Source organism: Silene latifolia, chromosome 5 (genome assembly GCF_048544455.1).
Source record: "Silene latifolia isolate original U9 population chromosome 5, ASM4854445v1, whole genome shotgun sequence".
NCBI classification, from domain to species: domain Eukaryota; kingdom Viridiplantae; phylum Streptophyta; class Magnoliopsida; order Caryophyllales; family Caryophyllaceae; genus Silene; species Silene latifolia.
In genome coordinates, this window is record NC_133530.1 from 57,602,102 (window position 1) to 57,608,101 (window position 6,000).

The window sequence follows — 6,000 nt, forward strand, 5'->3', positions numbered from 1 at the left end:
GAAGAGTGTAAATGTTTACATTGACAAAATCCAATCCAAACCAATAAAATAAATCCAACAACTAACAACTTTAAAGTCATAACTAAGACTCGAGACCGTGATGCTATAACTGGTGAAGACGACTCCCCCATGACCGCCCATGCTCACCAAAAGCAATACCTGTCAAGCCTGGTCACCATCCCCGAATAGATCACGGCAGATTCCACAAACAACAACAATGGGGTCAGTACCATTCAATCAATATAAGACAAACAAACAATGAAACCGGCTAATCATCCTCCACGGTAACCGACTACACACCGAAGTGTGTAGCCCTGCCAGATTATCCATCGCAACAGGTAATCCACTCCGCCAGTGGGTGACCGCAACCCATCCCCACCAAGTCCAACTCATTAACGAGCGATTAACAATCCCTGTCCCTTAATGTGTACATCCCCTCCCGTGACGGGTTCCACAGAGGGCGAACTAGGGTGTGAAGCCACTCCCACAAGTGACTCCACCACAATCACACACACTACAGCATCACAGCTATCACAACCCACAACCATCACATCACAACCACACCAACACCGTCACCACAACACCCATCCTCCGATGATCAGCAGATAACAACAATTATGAAACATATGCAATCTTAATCAATTAACAGTACTGAGTAGGAGAAACCCTACCTTAGCAACAACAGCAATACGGAAACCGGACAATTAGAAAGGTTCCTCTGTGAAGTCTTCTCCTATACAATAACCACATGGCAAATTACACATTGCACAATCCCCTTTTCCCCAATTCCATATATACAGTAAACCCTAAAATAGCATAAATGACATGGGAAATAAGGACTTACCAACAGTAGAACGAAAGATTGAACGCAAGGATTACCACAATCGCACACACACAGTGGAAGATTAGGGAGTTATTAGAGTATCGTAAAATGATTAGGGTTGCAAATGACATTTAGAAACTGATTTTCACAATTAAATAACCCTAAACACTCCCGCATCAAACCGCTGAAATATTACTCGCCAGATCGGATACTCGGTCGAGTAAAGTGTATACTCGGCCGAGTATCCTCTACTCGGTCGAGTATTCACTATACTCGGCCGAGTATTCCTCGCCAGAACCCAAACAGACTACACTCTTGACACTACTCGGCCGAGTAGGCTCTACTCGGTCGAGTACTTAACTTAAAATCCGTAGTATTACACAGTGTCCTACTGAGCCTAAGGATATTGAATGCATGAAATCGATTCCCTATGCTTCCGTTGTTGGATCGGTCATGTATGCTATGATGTGTTCTCATCCTGACGTCTCGTATGCTTTGAGTATGACGAGTCGTTTTCAAAAAACTCTAGGTAAGAATCACTGGATAGCCGTCAAGAATATTCTAAAGTACTTGAGAAGGATTAAAGATTCATTCTTAGTATTTGGAGGAGAATCTGAATTACGTATAAGAGGTTATACGGATGCCAGTTTCCAAACCGATAGGGATGATTTGAAATCCCAGGCTGGTTTTGTTTTTTTGTTGAACGGAGGGGCAGTTTGCTGGAGAAGTTTTAAAGAGTCCGTGACTGCTGATTCTACAATGGAAGCTGAGTACATTGCAGCCTCTGAAGCTGTAAAGGAGGCTGTTTGGATTAGGCAATTTTTAGAGGGACTGAAAGTAGTTTCTACCGCCGAGGATCCTATCACTTTATATTGTGATAACAGTGAGGCTATTTTTCAAGCAAAAGAGCCCAAGTCTAGTAACAAGTCTAGACACGTACTTAGGAAATTTCATGTAATTAGAGATTTAATCGAAAGAAAAGAAATTACAGTTTGTAAGGTTGGGACAGCTGACAACATCGCTGATCCTTTACCCAAACCTTTGTTTAAAGCCAAACATGATAGTCATGTAGTTTCGATGGGATTGAGACGAATGTCAGAACTGTTGTAAATTATATGATATGTAATAATTAAGATATTGTATTTATTATTTCATATATGATAATTACATTTATCGTTGCATTCAGTTTTATATCTGAATTTTTATATATTTTGTTTTATCCAAATAGATTGTAGTGACAAAGTTGAACTCTATTAAAGTGAACTGGATTAACATTGTATTTTGTCCCTAGTTACTTAATGAGGTGACGTCTCGGAGTGACTAGATTGTAAGGCGATAGATGACAAGTTCAACTGTCATATGGTCATAATGATGACTGGTCGGTTACATAGGCAGATTGTGAGACGATTTGTCGGACAGTGACCGTTTATAGACTCCTTTTGTTGCTGGGTCACAGCGAGGATTTCTATATATTCCTACGAGTCAATTCTTTAGACTGGTGACTATTTGTCTGAGTTGGTGCGGTTTTCCGGTGGCTTTAGTTTTTGTTCTAGGTCACACCGTAAAAGGAGGCCGATGAGCATTTACCGGGTCATTGTGATCTGTATCGAACGAAGAAGATAGGTCAACAGGATTGCCCATTTATGTCATATTTTATCTCAAGGCCACTCGAGGAGAGGTGACTGGAAATGCGTGGCCACGCTCGGATGAGATCTATAGTAGATTATCCGGTCAGACAGTCATTCTCCTGATCGAGGAAACCACTTTATGATATGATCACCTGCAAGAACGACCTGAAAGACATCTTGCATTGAGTGGGAGATATTATTGGACAAGAGAATTGGTAACTCACACTTGTGTCGGACAAGTGGGAGATTGTTGGAGTAGTGTCCTCTACAATAAGTGCGTTTACATATTAAATCTCGTAAAAGGAATATCAGGGATTTATATTTTTATTTGTCAGCTGGTCATCGTTAATCGGTAATGATTGGCTGACTAGAGTTTGACATTACTGTCGTGTGACGGCGGTGATCAGTTGATCCCTTTAGGTCACACCTATAGGATGACGCCCAAATAGAATGAATTAATTGTTTGTATGAGATACGAGATAATTAATTCTTTGTATTATTTGACTTTTAATTAGTCATGTAAAAGTATTATTTGATGACGGGTTACGAACTCGGGCAGAGAAGATTTATTATTTAATTATGTGATATTTAAGTAATAAATTAATAATTTAGAATTTATTAATTAATTGTTAATTAATTAATTTTATGCGATATGTGTATATGTTTTGAGGTGGAATTAATTAGTTATTTATATTTTACAAGAGTGATGTGACCATAATTAGCGCATATTTAGCCCCCGAATTAGCCTTGTTCCCATGCTTTTTAGTGCATATTTGGGTCATTTCTTATCTTTAGTTCTTTGTTTTGCATATTATTTGAGATTTTGATCCCTTGGTAGGAAAGGAGTAAGAATCTTGCATTTTCATGGCAAAACAAGACTAAATTGATCAAATTCAATGACCAAGCATCAAGGAGAGACAAGATTAGAAGGCCTTTGTACATATTATAGTAGAAGAGCAATGTTGAGAAAGGATCCTTGAGTCCCCAAGGAAATCCCCAAGGAATTTATGAAGAAAAGGGAAGAAAAGAAGAAGATGTCTTGCTGGGTGACAATCCGTGCGGATTGTCACCAATCCGGCCATCCCCCAGCTGCACAATCCGTGCGGCTTTCCCATAATCCGCTCGGATTCCACCTCCACAATCCGCCCGGATTCCCTCGAATCCGCTCGGACCCCATCGCCAGAATCCGCCCGTCCCGACCTTATTCCGCCCGGATTCCAGCACAGCACGATTTCCTCTTCTCCAAGCTACGAAGAAAGAAGCCCTTCCTTCAAAAAATACCGGCTCCTCCTTGCTCAATCTAAAAAGTGTAATTACTAGTTTAGCCCTTAGTTAACCCTAATGCATCCTCCCTAATTTCCACTATAAATACCCCATTAGTCTAATTAGAGGAGCATGTTCTTCTTATCAATAATTAGAGTAGTTAATATCAATCAAATCTCTCTTTAGTTTTGTAATCAACAATTAATCAAGTTCTAATACAAGTTTTATTTCCTTAATCTCTTTTTTTGTTCATCCTTTATTTTGGGTAATTGAAGATTATTTGGGTTATTGTTGGGAGATTGACAACCTCTCAATCAAGCATCAAGTACTTCTTTTATCTTTGCTTTATTATTGGAATCATTAGTAGGTATAATTCTCTTAATCCCTTTTTAATTATTGTTAATTACTTTCATTTATTCATCATGTTTCATATTGTTGGTATGATTGACAACCTTGCTAGCATGATCAACATGATAATGAGTGAGTAGTCTCTTAGCTAGGGTTAATGGGTGATTAGGGGAAACCAACATGGGGAATGATTCATGCTTAAATTAATATGCTTTCATGGTTTATTTGCTTGCTTGTTTTGATCTTAACTCATGCACATGTTATGTTTGATGAAATGCTAAGCCTATGAATCCTTGCATTTACCACCATCACCTACCTTTTCAATGAGACTTGTAAGACATAAACCAACTCGAGTCTCATTAGACCATGCATGTTGTTGAGTAGGGAAGATTAAGTCGACTTGTAGGTGTTGTACAATCTAATCGATTCGGCTCCGGGACCCAAACTTTCTTAGGATTGTAAGATATAAACCAACTCAATCCATCACAACAATAATTGCTTGCTTATAATTTGAGAACATGTTTGTATGATCATATCCCATGATTCCCCTATGATCCCATGACACCCTAGTGCTTTTTATCAATTGTTTACAACCCTTTTTAATTCATCTTGCTAGTTTATTTTCATTGCTATTTTAGTTAGTGATCTTCTACATCAACCCTATTTGTGACACCCCTTAGACACCACTAGTTGCAATAGAAATCTCATTTCAATTCCCGTCCCTTGGGATCCGACCTTTACTTGCCTCTTTACTAATTGTAGAGTTGTTTTGTGAAGTTATAAATTGTGTTTTGATTCGACCGTGACCCAACGACCACATCTATTTGTGAGCACAAAACGGACCCGATCAAAAATGGCGCCGTTGCCGGGGACGGTGTTTGTCTGATTTAGATTTCCTTTTTATTGTTATTAGTTGTGTCTTTCTTCGCCTTGGGGAAGTAAAACTCCTCAAGGTTTGTTCTAATTGTTTTCGAGTTGTTTGATATTTTGCATGTCTAGAAGGTCACAAGGTGATTTGTTACCTTTTGACCGTGAAATCAAAAGAACCTTGACGAACAATAGGAGACTTGTTAGGAGAAATTTAAGAGGTATTAGTGAAGTTGTTCAACCCACTAGTGAGTTCATCAATCCTTTCGCAATAGAAGGAGAGGAGAACCCATTACACAATACCCCACAAAATCCACCTACAATGCCTAAATTCTCGTCACACTCCGTACCCACCGAGGAGAATCTACCAAATGGTACTCCTACACCGCAACATCTAACCGGAAATTTTATTGCCAAGTCCGCCTTCATCCAATTAGTTGAGAGGAGCCAATTTGGGGGGATGCCTAGTGAAGACCCTCATTCTCATATGGAAACCTTTTGCGACTATTGTGATGCAATCTCTCAAACGGGCGTGACTCAAGACCAAATTAGATGGGTCTTATTTCCTTTTTCTCTAATCGGCACCGCGAAGCAATGGTTGAAGGGCCTTGATAAGGCCACCCTCGGAATAGATTCTTGGAAGAAGTTGGCTCTAGCTTTCTACAAAAAATTCTACCCACCGAAAAAGACTAACATGCTAAGAGCTCAAATCACGGGTTTTAAGCAAAGGGATGAAGAATCTTTGTATGAAGCTTGGGAGCGGTTCAAGGGAATTTGTCGCTCATGTCCTCACCATGGACTTAGCGAATGGTTTTTGGTACAACAATTTTGGAATGGTTTATATGAGGATTCTAGGAACATTCTCAATATGGGATCAAATGGAATGTTCACCGAAGTTGATGACAATCAAACATGGAACAAGATTGAGGAAATGGCGGTCCATAACTCACAATATAGTAGACCTCGCACGGCTACTAGAGGAGGAAAGCATGAAGTGGACTCCGTTACTCAATTGGGTGCTCAACTTAGTGCTCACATTGACACAATCAACTTGAAGTTTGAACAAGCTAT

The 6,000-nt window shown here is 39.6% G+C and overlaps 1 non-coding gene across 1 annotated transcript; it reads right to left on the reverse strand.

Moving 5' to 3' along the window:
* Nucleotides 1–5,623: 5,623 nt before the first annotated feature.
* On the reverse strand, nucleotides 5,624–5,730 carry LOC141657986 (small nucleolar RNA R71). Its single transcript, XR_012548899.1, has one exon. It is a non-coding gene; the product is annotated as a small nucleolar RNA R71 (small nucleolar RNA).
* Between the last annotated feature and the right edge of the window lie 270 nt (nucleotides 5,731–6,000).